Below are 17,399 nucleotides of genomic sequence, written 5' to 3'. Positions count from 1 at the left end.
GATTGCATATGTGAGGACAGGACTTAAAAAATGAGATCTACTTTCGGAGAAGGGGGAAATGTTCCAGGAATAGCAGTCCTTCCCATGTATCTTTGCTGTTGTCTCTCTATCTCCTTCTTCCTCCTCTTTCTCTAATTTTGTACTATTTTGCTTATCCTGTAACTGGTCATATTTATTATGCAATTTCAGTCTTTTCTTAATATATAGTTTTCTTTATAGCACCTATTTATTTTGAAAATGAGCTACATGTGTTCATATTTAGATGTAGCCTTTGATGTTAATAATATGTATATCAGTATCTAAACAAGGTAAGAGTATAGGGAGTAATGATAGCAAAAACAAATATAAGTACTGTTTTAGATCTTTTTAGATCAAGAGAGTCCTCTCTGATAAGATGGCATTTGAGCAGAGAACATACACACGCATATGTGTATATGTATATATGTGTGTGTGTCTGTGTATTACATAAATGTATGTACATAATAACATGGTGTTCAAGAGCCAGGTTCTTCTGGTCTCTATATGTATTCACATAGGAAAGTGCTGAGAAAAGAGGTCATTGTGTGAGAATAGAACTCTTGAATCTGTTACAAACTTGTAGACTTGCCTAAACCTTATGGATTGGACTGCAAGTATAGTACATCTATTTCTGAAACAAAGAGAACAGTTTCTACTTTAGGGAATCTAAACAATGAGCATTTTCCTTTCCTTTCCCTGTTTTGTAAGCCTAAACTCCCTCTAGCCTGTCAGTTATGATTATATGTACAGTTCCCAGCAACGCAAATAGGAGAAGCTGCTGATGGAAGTCAGAATTTTAAAGAAACTTCCAGAAGTATGGTAGCAACATGAAATTGATTCAGTCCATTTGCTGGTGGAGTTCACAGAGCCTGGATTCTTTGAATATATCTACAAGTCACCACCGACTAATTTGAGATCCACATCTTTTGCATTTTCTGGTCCTGTTTTTCAGTCAAAATACTGTAGATCTAGAAGCAAAAAAGACAAAATGCCTCTGTCACTGTTTAATGATCAGCCCTAATGGGAAAAGAAAAGTTAATTAAAATCTATGAAAATGAATCGACTAACCTTTAAAGATAGGCAGTACAATGTGGCTAACGTAATATGACAATTTGTTAATGGACTAGGCAGTTGTAATCAGTTTTAAAATAACCTGAAGCTTTTTTTATGTTGAACAAAAGTTACTAATTAAAGGAAGCAGTGACCTGTATGTGAGATTATCCATGAAAATTATTTGCCATCTGAACATAGCATCAAAAGAAAACACTTGCTTAAGATTTTTCTTTTCATGGTATAAACTTACATTGGGGACTCTTTTGGTTTACTCTTTATCTTTTTTATTACCAGTTGAGTATTTTTAAATCCCTTCTATTTAAATGAGACACATATTTTAAATTCTCATTAATAGTAAAGGACTAAAACCACTAACATCCGAATCCTACCCATTCATGACCTGGGTTTGAGGTGCTAAGTGCCCTGTAGAAGATCTAATGCCTGTCAAATGCCTTTGAAGACATTCTTGGTCTTTTTGGTTTTTGTTTTATTTGTCTTGACACTGACAAGGAAAGAAACTGATCTGGCAAATGAAAATATTTGTATTATATAATCTTCATTTTTAAAAAAATCCACTTTGTGCTCTTTTTCTACTTCCAGCTGAAACAGTTGATTTAATTTGTTTATTGGAATTTAAAAAAAGACTCTGAATAAGAAGATATAGAAGAATTATTGTAATTGTGAGGATTTGAAGAACAAAAAGGGAAGATTTGTAATTATCTAAAGTGTATTTACCCTGGGCATAAAAGAAAACAGATAGATATTAGAGGTAAATGAGAATGAATTTATCACATGTTCATTATCTATACACAGTCCTAACAGTATGAATAATTACTTAAACTAAGTGAAGAATCTGTTTGGGTTTCTAAAAAGTTTTGGGGAGATGATTGTCATTCATATTAATTATGAACAATTATTACTCATACGGATCAAGCCACTCAACTAAGAAACAACTAATATGTAGAGACCATGAAGCAATTTACCAAAGTACTTCGAGTCTCAGTGCTGGAGGGATCTTTGCAATAACCTATGTTACTCCCTTTATTTTACTGATGTAATCACTGTGGCCAAGGAAGATTAAGTGGTCATTCTTATAACTCTGCTAACTAATAGCAGGGGAAGAACTAGAACCCGGATCTCCTGATTGTCATTCTAGTATTTGCCACCATAGTGACTAAACCATAGCTTTTTTGAATGGGCTTGTAGAAACTTGGCTGTGAACTTGAACATTGTTGATTGGCTTATCATGGGTTTTGCCATTATTATTTTAATTGCCAAGTTATCCCAATTACAAATATGACCAGATTCTTCTGACTTTTGCCAGAGGATAAACTACTTTTGGGATAGGAAATCCCAATTGTTTCAGAATTATTAGAAGGGGATAAAATATAGAATAATAATATAAACTCTAAGGAAGTAAATAGTTATCACTTAAAAACAGCTATAACTAAAGAATAGTTATTTTGAAATACTGATTGTACTTCCCTATTTTATATCATCTGGTTTGTCATCTGATGTTCGGATTATGACCTGAGCTGAAGGCAGAGGCTTAACCCACTGAGCCACCCAGATGCCCCAGAACATCAGTTTTTATTGTTATCTTAAGAATCCATTTACTCAGTAAATATTTCTTTAGCTTATGCAATATTCTGAGCTTAAGCTCCTGAACATGGTACTTATCAAAGAGTTTGATTTTGATGACAGATACAAATTTATAACAATTAACTACAATAGAATAAATAAGAAAAGAAAGTACTCTGGGAACACGGAAGCTGAAGCAGTATTTCTAGGAATATGAGTGGTGTTTGGTCATTGGATGGCTTGTGAAAGTCAACACAGGATATTTGTTAAGTTGGGATTTGAAAAATGGTTAGATGTTTTCTAATTTGTGAAGTTCAGGAAGGACATTATAGATCATGTAAGGAGATATTGAAGGGATGACAAAAGATAATGGTCTTGTAAGTAAACTGTGGAGGGATCCTTTATAAATAATGTACTAAAGAGTTTGGACTTTATCTCAGCATGGAAAATACTAGACCTCTACATTTTACTATTCCCCTATAGTCGTATATCCATGGAAGACATCAAAACTGAATTTAAGAGCTTCTTTCACTGAGCTCAGGCATACCCTAGAATACTTGACCAAATACACTCTAGGAAGTCATGACCAATCAGTCACTTATGGCAGCACAGATAGAATCCAACACTGTAAGTAGTTTATAGCCCCAGAACACCTTTGAACAAAGAGTGACATAAGCATATCTGTTTTAGAATCATTACTCAGGGCAGTCAAGGGGAAAGGTTGAATGATACAACACTGGGAGTAGAGAACACAGCCAAGACACTATTGTACTATTTCAGATGAGAATTTTAGAACACGTTTTTGAAATGGAATTTATGGAACTTGAAGGTATCACTGCTTTTCTCAAAGTTTTAGTAACAACTCCCCCCCACCTTAACATCTATTTGGGATTGAGTAAAAACTGTATAGTTTATTTCACAGTATTCTACTATATAGATTCCCATAAATTCAGACAAACAAAGGACTTAATTTCTAGTTAACAAGATATGAGAGGGGAGGGAATAATATTGTAGAGTCTCTGTCTTTAGAATACAGTATCTGGGAAAATACTGATGGTCTTTATCCTATCAATGTGCGGTTTACCTAAATATTTTCTCTCTTGCAGAAGCAGGACTCTCTAATCATCAACACAATTTATATTCATAGTTAATGATTATTATTGTGATATCTTTGTAGCAGTGTGATGAAATAATGATAATTACTAATAATTGAAGAAGTCATGTGCATTATTTCATATAATCATTCAACAGTTACATAATATTGGCATTTTTGTCCCCATTTTAGAGTGAAGGAAAGAGGAGTAGATGGGTAAGATTATATATCCAAGTGACTCTGACACCGAAGCTCATGCTCTGTGTTCCTCAGCATGTCCAATGTTTTATTTTTATTTTTTCTTTCTTTCATTTTAGTATAGTAGTACAGTAGAAATATAGAAAATAGAAGATAGATAGTGTGTCAACTAGGGCAGTTGCAGTGAGGTTGGACAGGAAAGGGAGATTTTGAAGTACTGACCTCAAAAAGTTATAACTAATTATCTCTAATATCCATTATCTCGTATTTTGTCTAAAGCCATTATGATTTTTAAATTGAAATTCCAGTTAGTTAGCATACAATGTAATAGTTTCAAATGGACAATATAGTGATTCAGCACTTCCATAGATGACCTGGTGCTCATCACAAGTGTACTCCTTAATACCCATCACCTATTTCACCCATTCCCCATGCACCTCACCTCCCTTCTGGGAACCATCAGTTTATTCTCTGTAGTTAAGAATATGCTTCTTGGTTTGCTTCCCTCTCTTTTTTTCCCCTTTGCTTGTTTGGTTTCTTAAATTCCACATAGGAGTGAAAATCATATGGTATTTGTCTTTCTATGACTGACTTATTTTGTTTAGCATAGTACTCTCTAGCTCCAACCATATCGTTGCAAAGGACAAAGTTTCATTCTTTTCTATGGCTGAGTAATATTCAATTGTGTGTATGTATACACACACACACACACACTCTCTCTCTCTGTCTCTAGATCTTTACCCATTCATCTATCAGTGTACACTTGGGCTGCTTCCATAAATTTGGCTATTGTAAATAATAATAATGCTGCAGTAAACATGGGGTTCCATACTATCTTTTTGAATTAGCATTTTCATATTTGTTGGGTAAATACCCAATAATAGAATTTCTGGATCATGTGGTGGTTCTATTTTTAATTTTTTGAGGGATCTCCATACTACTTCCCACCATGGCTGCCCCAGTTTATATTCCCACCAACAGTGCCTAAGGGTTCCTTTTTCTCCACATCCTTCTCAGCCCTTGTTGTTTCTTGTGTTTTTTTGTTTTGTTTTTTGTTTTTTGGTCATTCTGGCAGGTGTAAGATACATCATTGTGGTTTTGATTTGTATTTTCCTGATGATCAGTCATGTTGAGCATCTTTTCATGTGTGTATTGGCCATCTGGATGTCTTCTTTGGAAAACTGTCTCTTCATATCTTCCATCTTTGAATTGGATTATTTGTTTTTGGGTGTTCTTTATATATTTATATATAAGTTCTTTTTATTTTGTATACTAACCCTTTATCAGATATGTAATTTGCAGATATCTTCTCCTATTCCCTAGGTTGTTTCTTAGTTTTGTTGATTGTTTCCTACACTGTGCAGGAGCTTTTTATTTTGATGAAGCTCAAACACTTTATTTTTATTTCTTTCCCTTGCCTCCAGGGACATATTTAGAAAGAAGTTGCTATAGCCAATGTTAAAGAAATTACATGCCTTTGGTCTCTTAGGAATTTTATGGTGTCAAGTCTCACAGCTACATCTTTAATCCATTTTGAATTTATTTTTGTGTATGGTATAAGTGTCCCAGTTTCATTCTTTTGCATTTTGCTGTCCAGTATTCCCAACATCATTTGTTAAAGAGACTGCCTTTTTCTCATTAGATATTCTTACCTGCTTTGTCGAGGATTAATTGACCATATAATTGTGAGTTCATTTTTGGGTTTTCTATTCTGGTCCATTGATCCGTGTGTACTTTTGTGCCAGCACCATACTGTGTTGATTACTACAGCTTTGTAATATAACTTGAAGTCTGGAGCTGTTATGCCTCCAGCTTTGCTTTTCTTTTTCAAGGTTACTTTGGCTATTTGGGGTCTTTGTGGTCCATACAAATTTTAGAATTGTTTGTTCTAGCTCTGTGAAAAATGCTGTGGGTACTTTGGTAGGGATTGCATTGAATGTATAGATTGTTTTGGGTAATATAGACATTTTTTAAAAAATTTTCTTTATTTGAGAGTGAGAAAGAGAGAGCATGAGAGTGGGAGGACCAGAGGAAGAAGCAAACTCCCCACTGAGCAGGGAGCCCTATGCAGGACTCCATCCTCGGAGTCCAAGATCATGGCCTGAGCCAAAGACAGTTGCTTAGCTGACTGAGCCACCCAGATGCCCATAATTTAGACATTTTAACAATATTTGTTCTCCCAGTCCAGGAACATGGAATGTTCCATGTCTTCATTTCATATACCATTTCTTTCATCAGTGTTTTATAGTTTTCAGAGTATGGGTCTTTTACTTCTTTGGGTAAGTGTATTCATAGGTATCTTAATTGTTTTGGGGGCAATTTAAAATAGGATTGATTCCTTAATTTCTCATTCCACTGATTCAATACTGGTGTAATTTCTGTATGTTGATTTTTTATCCTGTGGCTTCACTGAATTTATCAGTTTTAGCAGTTTTATGGTAGACTCTTTTGAGTTTTCTATATAGAGTATTATGTCATCTACTAAGAGTGAAAATTTTACTTCCTTGCTAATTTGGGTGACTTTTATTTCTTTATGTTGTCTGATAACTGTGACTTTGACTTTCAGTACTATGTTAAATAACAGTAGTTTCATTGAAATTTTTATTTTGAGGATAATTTTCTATTCACATGGAGTTGTGAGACTATCTAGAAATCCTATAGGGGTGCCTGGGTAGCTCAGTGGGTTAAGCCTCTGCCTTCAGCTCAGGTCACGATCTCAGGGTCCTGGGATCAAGCCCTGCATCCAGCTCTCTGCTTAATGGGGAGCCTGCTTCCCCCTCTCTCTCTGCCTATTTGTGATCTTTCTGTCAAATAAATAAATAAAATCTTTTAAAAAGAGAGCGAGAGATCCTAATATATGTAAAGGTCCCCTTACCCATTTTCTCCCAATAGAAATATCTTGCAAAACTCTTGTATAATAGCACAACCAGGGTATTGACATTGATAGTCAAGATACAGAACATTTTCATCCACATGAAGATCCCTCATGTTGCCTGTTTATAGCCAAACTGACTTCCCTTTCACCCTGACTCCATCCTTAACTCCTGGCAACCACTAATCAATCTGTTTTCCATTTTCTGTAATTGGGCTCTCTATCTGTTCGATTAATCTCTGTATATATACCTCCACAAAGACCACACAGTCTTGATTACTATAACTGTATAATAAACCTAGAAATTGAATAGACTGATTTTTCCCAGTTTACTTATCTTTTTAAAAACTCTTTTAGCTACTGTAGTTGCATTTTCTTTTCATAAAGAATTTCTGATTTGTATACCTTTTATTTCTTTGTTTTGTTGCATTAGAAAGGTCTTCCAGACAATGATGAATAAGAATTGTGAGAAAGAGCATTCTTACCATATTTCTGATATTAAAGGGAAAACATTCCCTCTTTCGTCTTTCTTTAACATTAAGTATAATGTTAGTTGTAGGGTTTTTGTAGGTGCTCTTTATTGGGTTGAGAAAATTCCCTTGTATTTTTTTTTCTGATTTTCTTTCTTTCTTTTTTTTTTTTCTTGAATGTGTTATGAATTTTGTCAGGTAGATTTTTATGCATCAGTTGATATGACCATGTGATTTTTCTTCTTTACTCTGTTAAAATGATGGATTATATTAACTGATTTTTGAACATTGAGCCAATCCTGAGAATAAACCCAATTTAGTCATGAAATATAATTCTTTTTATATGTTGTTAAATTCTGTTTGCTAATATTTCTTATGGATTTCTATGTCTTTATTTAGGAGGGAGCTATAATTTTTAATCTTTTTTTAACTGTATATTTTTGGTAGTGAGCATGATACTGGCTTGATAAAATGAATTGGGAAGTATTCCCTCTTTTTCTGTTTTCTGAAGAGATTGTGTAAAATTGGTGCTGATTCTTTTTTAAACATTTGGCATAATTCACCAGTGAAAACTTCTGCCATGGATATTTCTCTTCTGGGAGTTTTACACTTACAAATCCAATTTCTTTAATACTTACAGGCAATTCAAATTATGTATTTTATATTGGGTAAGTTATGCTTTTTAAAGAAGTGGTTCATTTCATCCATGTTCTCACATTTATATATGAAGAGTTTCTCATAGTCTTCCCTTATTATCCTTTTGATATCTATAGGATTTGTAGTGATTTCCCCTGTTTCATTCCTGATATCGGTAATTTCCCCCACCATTTTCTGTCTCAATATTTCTTTCCCTTTTTGGTCAATCTTGCTAAAGATTTGTCAGTTTTCTTGAACTATGTAAGGAACCAGCTCTATACTTCATTAGTTTGTTTTTTTTTTTTCCTATTGCTTTTCTGTTCTTAACTTCATTGATTTCTGTTATTTCCTATTTCCTTCCTTCTGCTGCTTGAGATTTATTACATTCTTTTTTTAGGTTCTTGAGGTGTATTCCTAAGACCTTTATTCTAATGCATGCATTAAGTGCTATAGATTCACCTCTCAGCACTGCTTTGGCTGTGTCCTATAATCATTTTATTCAGTTAATGATATATATTTTTTAATCTCCCTTGAGACATTCTCTTTGTCCCATAGATTATTTAATATTGTTTAGTTGCCAATGTTTAGAGATTTTCCTGTTATACTTATGTTTAAATATAGCTTTGATATGTGCTTCTATATATTCTTGATAATTTTCTGTCTAGTTGTATAATCACTTGCTGAGAGAAGGATGTTAAATTCTCTAATTTTGAATTTTTCTGTTTTCTCTTTCAGTTTTATCAGTTTTTTCATCACCTTTTTTTTTGCAAATTTGTTATTTAGTATATACACATATAGGATTGTTATGTAAATTAGCTCTTATTACCATTATATAAATGTCCTTTTCTGTTTCCATTAATTTTCTTTGCTCTGAAGTCTACTTTGTCTCGTATTGATATATCATTCCTGATTTTTTTCATTAATGTTTGCATGGCATAATCTTTCTCATTTTTTACTCTCATCCTGCCAAATTAGTATATTTGAAATGAGTTTCTTATAGATAGCATATCATCCATGGATCGTGTCATAGATTAATGGCAGAGAGGTCATTCAAATCTGGCAATTTCTATCTCTTAATTGGTGTATTTAGACATTTTCATATAAGATAATTATTGATATATTAGGACTTAAGTCTTCCATCTTTGTTTATTTTCTGTATTTTTTATTTCTCTGCTTTTTCTCCCCACCCTTATTGTTGGTTATTTAGCAGGTGGGTTTTTGTGTTTGTTTGTTTGTTTGTTTGTTGTTTGTTTTCTGTTTTTTTAGAATCCCATTTTATCAATTGTGTTTTTAGTGCATCTCTTTGTGTAGTTCTTTTAGTGGTTGCTCTACACATTACATTGTACATATATAGCCATCAAAGTCTACTGGCATTGTCATTTTACCAGTTTAAAGTATAACAAATTTCTTTCTTCATATTCTTTTGCCCTGGCTGGCTTAGGCGACATAGCATGCAACTCTTGATTTCAGGGTCGGGGGTTAAAGCCTCATGTTGGACAGGCAGCCTAGTTAATAAATAAATCTAAAAATATATAATATAAATATTTCCTCTAGATGCATTAGAACCATGTCAGATAGTGTTCAATTTTTTGTTTCAACATCAAACATAATTTTAAAAATCAATAGGAGAGGGAAATTGTTGGATTTATGTGTATTTTCTATTACTGTGTTCTTTCTTCATTTCTTAAGATTCCCTTTTTGTTAATTAGTTCTTCTCTCTCTCTCTCTTTTTTTTTTTTTTTGATAACTACCATAGTCACTGTTTTAACATAGGTCTGATAACAACTCACTTTAATTTTTCTTCCTGAGAATGTTTCAATATCACCTTCAATCTTGAAGGATATTTTCACTGCTTGTGGGATTCTGAGTTGTTGGTTCTTTTCTTCGAGGATTTAAAAAATGTGTTATGACCTGTATGATTTCTAATGAGAAATTCACTAACATTCTAATTGTTTTCCCCCATAACTAAAGTATTTTTTCTCTCTCACTGCTTTCAAGATTTACTCTTGATAATTTGGTTTCCAGAACTTTGTCTGTGGTATTTAGAGTAGATATAGGGTAGACCTAGGATTCTAAAATGCCCAGCTGAGTAGTAGGTGCATCAAGAAACCAGCACAAACTTTTGTAACTTCTATAAACAGGAGATGCTTGAAGAACAAGTCATAAACCTAGGATTTCTGTAAACCCAAAATTACATACTCACTTGCACCATATGAGTCTAGAACCAAAATGGGGTCTAAGATAAACTGCCTTCCAACCTAAGGAATTTATATAAAAGCCAAGCTTTCTGTTAAGTGAACACAATTTAGAGGTAGTATATGCAGAAAGAAGCATGATTTTATGGCTAGATATGAACATATGAAACTTATTCTTGGAGTGGTGTTTACAATTCATTATAAACTTCTCTTCCTTATTTTGCTAATTGTGAAATATAGCCCCATTGAACAAAATAATTTAGAACAGTGACTTATTTATTAAAAAATATGTTCTTACTTTCTCTGCTTGTGTTACTAATACAAATGATAATACAAATGATAAAGTCTTAAGAGGTGGCGGAGTCAGAATGTTTTGTTCTACATCTTGGTGTTTCTCCAAGCCAGCACCAAGAATGAGATGGAATCAGGTAGATTATTGTGTTATTTTCTAAGGGTAGCAGTTTTGTGAAGAAGAGGTTTTAAATCTCTGTAGTGGTCAAGATGGAAAGTTTCACCAGAAATGAATGGACATCAAATAAAACATGAGTACCTGTATTTGGATGTTTTACCACATACCCAAGACAGACAGTGGATTGTAAACCTTTCATTTATTGGACTGTTTGGGCTCCATCCGTAGACCAGTATGTTGTTTCAGTGTCTGAGACAAACCACAGAGGATAGCCATACTTTTTGAATGTTGGTCTTCATTTTAATCTGTGTGTTTTCTGTGGTCAGTCCTGATGAGAAAACTCTTAACTCATTGTGGTATATCCAGATATATACCAGTGGGTGGCAGTAGATATGGCAGAGTTCTAAATAATGTAGCTACCAATCATAGATGGAGTCTAAAAGTAGTATACTTGAGGGCTTTTTTTTTTTTTTTTTTGCTTATTTTTTTTAAATGTTACTGATCATTTTTCACACATTTTTCTGACTTTAGCAGGTATACTGAAGGGTAATTTTTAAAATAATAATAACAGCTAATGTATATATCATTTTTACTATGTATCAGACACAATTTTAAGTGTTTTACATATATTTTAAAATAACACATTTGATTATTTTCAAGGTATTTTGGCTAATATACAATTATATTATTATTCACTTAAAATATTTACCTGTACTAGTATAACAGAACAGAAAAAGAAATTTGCTGATAAATATTATATTAAGCAGAGGAACTATTCAGCTGCCAGCCATTCACTTACACAGTTTTTTGTTGTTTTATTTTGTGAGATATACTGTACATTGTGTGATGCATACACTTTGCCAAAAACGACTGCCTTTTCAAGTGTTCTACATATTTGCTTTCCATTAAAGCCACATCTTTTGATGTCTTCTCCCAGGTTTGAGGAATTTCATTTTGCAGAGCAATTAACTATAGGTCTTCTCACAGATTGTTGGTATGCAAATTGCTTTAGGAAAGTTTTCTTTCAGTTTGGGGAGGCATTGGATGTTGAGTAAGCATTTATGATAGAGTTTGGAATAATATGTCATTTCAATACATCTTAAAAAGCAAAGGAGGAGAGTCAGTTTTTCAGGAGAAAAATTGCTGGACTCTGATTCAGTTTAGAAGCCCTGGGTTCAGGTTCATGCACATCTGTTCACTAGCTGTGTGACACTGACAGAGGCTTTTGCCCTTTGGGAACTCCTCATCTATAAACTGTGATGAAGTTGGATTAGATCAATGGTTTCCAATCAGCATAATTTGGAGCTTTATAGCTCCACTGTGGCACCACAGGGGGTGATGCCGGGTTAGGACCAGAGCCCCAGCAGGCTGGCCCCCAGGTCCTCCCTTCTGCTTTCACCTGAGAAGCTTCCTTTCAGCTATTTAAATTACAGTATTTATTTATATACTGTATACACTTGAAAGTGTATATGATTTATTCATAAGACAAAATTCTACTTGTTTAAAAAAAAAGATCGAAAACCCTTGGATGAGGTTATTTCAGTGGTCCCTTCTGTCCCTAAAATATTAATGGTTCTAATAACTAGGAAGCCAAAAAAGAAAAAAGATAAATTGGTCCTGGTCCTTAGCATGTAGCCAGTGTCTCTAGTATACAATATGGGAGGCTAGGTCCATCATTTATGACCTCTGAAGGGTTGTAAGGTACTCTTTTATTTGATTAACTTTATTATACCACAACTGCACCCCACAAAGACCAATGACAATGATGTACTTTTTTTTTTAAAGATTTTATTTATTTATTTGACAGACAGAGATCACAAGTAGGTGGAGAGACAGGCAGAGAGAGAGAGGGAGAAGCAGTCTCCCCACCAAGCAGAGAGCCCAATGTGGGGCTCGATCACAGGACCCTGAGATCATGACCTGAGCTGAAGGCAGAGGCTTTAACCTACTGAGCCACCCAGGGGCCCACAGACTTACTTTTTAAAAAGCTTACATTCTTTTGAGAATTTATACTACCTATTGTTTTAGGTAAATGGCAGGACACAGAGTAATACTGAATAGGAGCACTGATTACTAAGTGAGGTATAGGAGCCAGAAGTTAAATGCTTTTCTCTGTAATCATTAATTTGCCATATTCTCTTGTCAGTGCTCCTCTGTCCAGTGCTGCAATTATACCTGTTGCTGTGTCTGAAACCCTTGTTTCTGTAACTTTCTGTCCATGACCAGCTGGGTGGAGATATTTTATAGCAAAGGTTAAGGGAGAAAATCTACTCATTTCTAAACTTGATCTCCAGCCTTTCTGTCAAGGGTCAAGTTGCTAGAGAGATGGGTTGCTTATGTACAGCTTGACATGATTCTCCTTTTAAAAGCAAATAAACTAACAACCTGTCTGTTCCTCGGCTACCAGGAACCAGAATCAACATAAAAAAGTGTCAAACCTCCTTAAACAGCCAGACCACTAGTTGCAAAAACTGTGAGGAAAGTAGTACAAAACCATCTTAGCCAAAAACATGGTCATGATATATTACCCTGAATGTGCCAGAGAAATGCAAAGTGGAACAAAGCAAAACAACGCAACTGGATTTTCCCATTTTCATCCATAATAGCCTGTTTTTTTTTAAATGGTATTTTTTACTCTAATAACTGTGTGTCCTAATGAGTTAGTATCAGCTCATTTAAAGAGTTGGAGCCAGTCCACGGAAAACAGGCAGGACTGCTGCCCTTTTCACCAAAGAAAAAAAAAAAGGAAAAAAAAAAAGAAAGAAAAATCTTTCACTAACTCATGTTGATGGAAGCACATTTAGCCACAGCAATTTGCTAGGCAGTTGAATTGCTGTTTGTATTGAACAGCAAACCGGAGAATAATAAAGCAAAACAGGAACATGCCAGTGGTGAGAAAGGGAGCAGGGCAGTCCTTCCACTTTTTCCGTGCTGATCATTCGTTCTAAAGCCGTTAAGACCAAACAACAAACAAGATTGCTCGTTATAACGAGATGCACTAATCATACTCTGTTGTCCCGGCCTCTATCATTGCAGCTGTCCAGAGGCCTCACCTATATTCTCTGCTCTTGTGGTTGCAGCGAAGTCGTTGCTTCTCAGCAAAGCCTGGTGGCCATATTTTACCAGCACAGCTTAATAACCCCATTCATCATCCCAAATGCATGTATTCGAACAAGGGACCTAGCAAGTGAACAATTGCATAGAGCAGTGATGTAGAGGAGGAGACAATTTGGGGGATCCATGTTAAGCAGCAAAGGTAGAGAGGTAGTAGTTAGGGAGGATATGGATATGAAGACATCGGAGCCCTGATTGTTGACATCAGAGAACTCCTGAGGGAAATCAGAGGAATACAAACATGTGCATTTTAAAAAATAATAGTATTAAGGAAGGTACAATTAAGTAAAGGGGGTTACAAATGAGAGCAGGACATGATATATATGGCAGGAAGATTGCCCTAGGAGTGCAAGGAGAGCAAAGCTCTAGCTGGGGCTTTAGACTAACTAGGGAATCTGAAGCAAATCATTTGCCTTCTTTGAGCCTCATGTCTTGATTTATTGTAGAATGAAGTGCTCACTATAAAATAGAACATTGTTGTCAATTCTGAGCTCTCCAAGTTTCCAAATAAAGATAAGAAAGCTCAATACGGTTGGACTACCAGCAACTTTTAAAACTGACAACAATCCAACTAAACCTAATTTAAGTACAAGCAAGAAGGAAAGGAAGGGAAGAAAGTAAGAGAAAGATGGAAAGAAAAAAGAAAGGAAGGAAAATAGGGAGAGAAGAAGAGATGGAGGGAGGGAAAGAAGAGAGTTAGAAATTCAAGAGTTATGTGGGCTTCAGGCAAAGGTCAATCTTGTCCTCAGCCCTACTCTGTCTCTTGGCTCTGCTTTCTTCTTCACCAGCTTTGCTGTTGTACATGTTCCTTTGGCATAGTAGAAAATACAGCCTGGAAAGAACCAGGCTAATATAAGCTTGTGGCTTCAGAAGGGAATTCTACCAATTTTTGCCTGTGTGTACAGGGTTTAGTCCCTGTGTTGTTAGCAGGACAGTCTGGACTTACTCTGGGCTTGAGTTGAGGCCTAGCTGGAGCGGGCAGCTCCTGCCTGCAGGGCATGCTGCTAGCAAGTTAGGTAAAAGCATTGGCACCTCGTGGTTCATACAGGTGTCTATGTGTATCTAGGCTAAGGGCTGCGGGAAGGGAAATGATGCCCACCAACTCTTTTCTTCTTAGAGAAGTTGCCCAATGATCCCTGCCCCTCCAGTTCACTCTCTGACATTAGTAAACAGATCTCTTTCCCATATATCCAGGAATTTTTCCAACTGGTGCTTCTGGGCTGTAGCTCCACAAGGCCCTTCGTTGTGCTATCGCTTTAAGGGTAGACACTCTGTTTCCTCTCACTTTCCTGGCTCTCCCAGAGCCCAAGGTGATTATTTTTAAAGTTCCAGGTGTTAAGTGCCACTGATTGTAAGAACTTCTGAAATTGTGCACCTCTAGTTTTCAAAGTCAAATGTCACAGGGATTCCTTCTCCTCTGTGCGGGCTCCCTATGCCTGGGGTGCCTGCTGTGAGGGTCTGTTTCTTTCCCCTCTTTGTGACCAAGTTGTCCCTCCCTCTTGAGGACAGTCTAAGGGTCTATTTAGCTCCCAACAGCATCTCTGTGCTTCTTATCCTCTTCCACGTGGCCTCTTCTCTACATTTAGCTGTGAAACGTCTGGTCTACCAGTCTTTGAATCATCTTCTGGGTTATTTACACTGATGTGGGCCTTATCTAGCGGTAGCCGTGGGATGAGGTGAGCTTAGAGTTCTCCTACTCTACCATCCTTCCCAAAAGTCTAGAAGTTCTATATTTGAAATGCCAGTTATAGTTTTTTTTTTTTTTTGTTCAGTTGTCGAAAATTAAGCATTCCAATTGGTACTAGCCTTTTTGGGAAAAACAGCATAACCTCTATATATTTAGAGAAATCGAGAACATAATTTTTAAATTGCAGTAATTCTATGAAATTCTGAGGGTAACTGAACATCTTTATCTTTATACATCTTTACATTTATAATCTTATTAAATCTGTGAGTTGAGTTTGATTGTACAAGAGATGCAGTACCCATTATTTATCTGCTATGTTTTAGCAAAGGTGTTTGGTGTTTGATGTACCAAGTGGAGTCTGGAGGAATAAGATCAGTTTTCTTTGATGGTTAGTGGACCCTACTATCCATCACTCCAAGTCCAGAGTACAATTAAATGATGTAATTCAGTACAGGGGTCTGGCTCAGAGAACCTTCTAATATCCAGAAGTAGTGAATCAAAATGGCCATGTTCACATAGGGACACATTAGTGATCTTACATCGTGTGACTATTCAAGAGAGTTGTGCCAAAGACACAATTTACTGAAACTGTTGTTTTTAGCCTGTCTGATGCCTATTTCTTCTTCTTTTAACAGTTCCCTGGTCTTTCATTTAGAAACTATCCTTTCTATTCTTCATCTAAACCTTTTGGGGTTATCAGTGGAAGTGCTCCATCCTTTCACCTAGCCAGTCAGTAGGCAAGAGATCTAAGCTAGGCTCATGAGCATTTCTCTTTCTGGAATTTCACCCAGAGTGGAGTGACACAAAGACTAGAAGCAACCAGGATAAAATGCCTATTAGTTCATGATACTTACATCCCTACTGTCCCAGATCTCTATGAGTCTCTATAGAGTCTGGCTCCTCTTTTCCCATGCATCTGTTAGTTACTCTTATGTCCCTCTAATAAATTCTGAATGCTTCATGTACAGTTAACAAATGGTTGCTGTAAGTTAGCAAGTGCTGGGTACCAAAGCATCCCCAATTCCATGTATACAGGTCCTGATTCTGTGAGTTGGGATTGGCCCTGGGCTCACTGGGCAGTTTGGTATCCCTTGAGCTCCCCTTCTGAGTCATCCATAATCATCCTCAAGCCAGTTAACAGCTGTGCTTCTGGGCATTTTCTAGCTGCCAGTTAAGGCAAACTGCAGGGTGTCGTAGGTGGGAAGAGTCCCGGGCCCTTGTCATCCAACAGGTTGTCCCGGCCTTGTTCTATGGTGGTGAAAGAGTTCCAAGTGGGAAAGTGAAATGCACAAGGCCTCTTGAACTCTCCGTGCAGTTGGGCACAGATTCTGCTGTAGTCTGTTTAGCCAGTCAAGTCAGGAGGCTGGGCCAGAGTGACATGTAGAAAGTAGATGAGTGTGACCTCCTCAAGGCGGCAGCTGCAGTATCACAGTGCATATGAGTAAGGATTCAGGGGAAGGAATTTTTGAAGGCACTGAAACAATCTGCCACCCCCAAGTTGGTTTCTGTGTAGCTAAAGAACCTGCTATGCCACCAAAGACCCCTTCTAAAATGCAGCCTAATGCCTTGACTTTCTCCTCTCACTTTATAGGCCTTACCCTCATTAGGGGAGGTTTGGGAGCCAAAGTCCACCCCTCTATGGGATATGGAGCAAAAATCACCTGTCCTCCTGAATCCCAGTACATCGTGTCTTGAGGGGATTGTTTGTGACTCTTCTGTTGCTGAATTAGCCATGCAGGCTCACCATCAGTCCTACCATCTGCCGGCTCTCCTAAGTTCCAGCGTATTGCCTGTTCACTTATGACCTATAGCCGCGTGCCTTGGCTACTCACCATAGTATTGCTTCCTGCTGTATGTAGTATAGCACTTGCTAAAAACATTTGCATTTGCCTTTCTGAGATATATATTGAATTTCTGTAAGTTATATTTTCCTTTTATGCAGCACAGCCTCTTGGTGAGCTCCATCAATCACAGAGCAAGGCAAATGCTCATATTAATGTGCACTGCTGTAGGTGTTTCTTGCCTTTTTTCAACCAACTTCTGACTCAGCCTAGCCCTCTTTAGGTTTGTGAG

General features: G+C 36.3%; 1 protein-coding gene across 9 annotated transcripts in view; it reads left to right on the top strand.

The window, feature by feature from the left end:
- Positions 1 to 17,399, top strand: part of CEP128 (centrosomal protein 128) — a 391,529-nt gene that overhangs the window by 300,400 nt on the left and 73,730 nt on the right. The gene's annotated exons all lie outside the window — the stretch shown is intronic.

Source organism: Lontra canadensis, unplaced genomic scaffold (genome assembly GCF_010015895.1).
Source record: "Lontra canadensis isolate GAN:19392208 unplaced genomic scaffold, GSC_riverotter_1.0 scaffold64, whole genome shotgun sequence".
Lineage (NCBI taxonomy): Eukaryota > Metazoa > Chordata > Mammalia > Carnivora > Mustelidae > Lontra > Lontra canadensis.
This window is presented reverse-complemented; position numbering and strand designations above follow the sequence as displayed.